Raw genomic sequence first — 2638 nt, forward strand, 5'->3', positions numbered from 1 at the left:
ACAGTATGTGAACCCTTTTGGAATGATATGGATTTCTGCACAAATTGGTAATAAAATGTGATCTGATCTTCATCTAAGTCACAACAATAGACAATCACAGTCTGCTTAAACTAATAACACACAAAGAATTAAATGTTACCATGTTTTTATTGAACAAACCATGTAAAAAATTCACAGTGTAGGTGCAAAAAAATATGTGAACCCCTAGACTGGAGTGAGGTGTCAGCCAACTGGAGTCCAATCAATGAGATGAGATTGGAGGTGTTGGTTACAGCTGCCCTGCCCTATAAAAAAACACACACCATGGTTTGGAAACAATTTGATCTCGAAACGAATGGGATCCCGATACGCTTCCTGGGGCACTGCTCTCCTCCCGGACACAGAATTGTTCCTGTAAGGGGTGTCTAAGTGGAGAGGAGTTCCCCGCCAAATTTTGGGTCGCGCTCTATAGCTCTACATTTAAGAGGTGTTCGCACCAAGGGTCATCATCTGGTTGTCTACATAGACCTATGCATAATGTTCATTCTGTTGCTAAATACTTTGTATGTTACCTTTACTGATGACATGTAAGAAAATGTTCGTCCTGCGATACTTGTAATATGTGAAAACCTAATAAAAATCTATCTTTTAAAAAAAAACACACACCAGTTCTGGGTTTGCTTATCACAAGAAGCATTGCCTGATGTGAATGGTGCCTCACACAAAAGAGCTCTCAGAAGACCTACGATTAAGAATTGTTAACTTGCATAAACCTGGAAAAGGTTATAAAAGTATCTCCAAAAGCCTTGCTGTTCATCAGTCCACGGTAAGACAAACTGCCTATAAATGGAGAAAGTTAAGCACTGCTGCTACTCTCCCTAGGAGTGGGAGTCCTGTAAAGATGACTGCAAGAGCACAGCACAGACTGCTCAATGAGGTGAAGAAGAATCCTAGATTGTCAGCTAAAGACTTACAAAAGTCTCTGGCATATCCTAACATCCTTGTTAGCGAATCTACGATACGTAAAACACTAAATGGTATCTGTGCAACCCTGATGACAATGCTACAGACACTTTAAAAGGAGTTTAAACCATTAAAGGGAAAAAAGCATCTGACAGTGCCAGCCCCCCCAGCCCCCATTTTCCTTACCTGACCCCTTGAAAGTCCCACACTTGCCTCCGGCATCCTCTTCGCCACTCAGTGGATGGATTGAAAGCAGCTCAGCCATTGGCTCGCGCTGCTGCCAATCACATCCAATGATGCGGTGTGCCGGGGGCGAGGCCGAGTGATACAGTGAGCGGCTATAACCGCTGGCTGTATCACGGGAGCGCGCCCGCAAGTACTTCTCACCATGCGAGGGAGCTCAGAATGCAAGGGAGCTTGCATGAATGTGAGAAGTACTTGCGGGGGGAAGCCGAGACAGCCACCAACGGACCCCTAAAGACCAAGTTCGGGGCCACTCTTTGCAAAACGAGCTGCACAGTGGCGGTAAGTATAACATGTTTGTTATTTAAAAAATAAAAATAAAATTCCCTTTACAACCACTTTAAATCATTTTATGTTTAACATTTTAATACACTCCTAAACAGCCATCCTAATTTACCTTGTTTTTATTACTCTAAGCCCTTGTACACACGGGTCGGACATTCCAACAACAAAATCCGTCGGAATTCTCTACAAACAATCGGACAAAGTCCGTTCGGATCATGTTGTCGGATATTCCGACAGTCCAATGGAGCCCACACACAGTCGGATTATCCGACAACACAGTCCGATCGGACATTTTCCGTCGGAATGTCTGACCGTGTGTACAAGGGCTTACACATATTGTAACCTAATAACTTAATTCACAAAGCTAACACACAACAGGATAAGCAAGCTTATTTTCTAAAAGTGACAGTTATTTTTCAGCCATATTTAGTGGTAGTAAACGCATACTTTGAACTTGTACCTACTGGTAAGCCTTAGCAGTTATTCACATGGGATGCAGCTATTGATTTTACAATGCATGTGCTCTGAAAGGATGGCATGCCGTGCGTCCCTTCAGAGCTCCGTGCCATAAACCGTGACTCCTACGCACATGCACAGGTGTCACATCATCGCGGCTCGGGACATTCAGCCCGTGAACCCAGGAAGGAAGACCAGGTGAAGATGGAAGACCTGTCAGTGGTGGCAGGCCACCACTGCAGGGCTTCGTTTTAAAGTAAGTATGCCATAAAGCCCTTACGTAAACCGTTGGCGCTATATAAATCCTGTATAATAATAATGTGCTAGTATGCAGTGGATTCTAGCACATTATGGTGTAAACCACCCATTTATATTTTTAAAAAGCATGTTTACTACATATTTAAAGTCTAATTTGAAAAACTGGTTGAACATTGTTGAATAACGCCTCATCCTTGTGTTAAATCTTTGTGAATCAAGCCTCTTATAAGAGACCATATCTTTTGAAGTGCTAACCATAGTTTGGAATTACCAAAGATAAGAACAACAGAAATAGCAGGGGAAACAGACAGCAACATCAATGCAGTGAGCCACCATAAATACATCAAAACATCATTAGAGGGTTGGAAACAGATGTTCATAATCAGAGAAGTACAAAACAGAACATAGGTGAGGAGAAGAGACAGGATTGTTTTGGCAGCACGTCGATGTGTCT

Source organism: Lithobates pipiens, unplaced genomic scaffold (genome assembly GCF_037356315.1).
Source record: "Lithobates pipiens isolate NorthernLeopardFrog02 unplaced genomic scaffold, aLitPip1_a1.2 Scaffold_22, whole genome shotgun sequence".
NCBI lineage: Eukaryota > Metazoa > Chordata > Amphibia > Anura > Ranidae > Lithobates > Lithobates pipiens.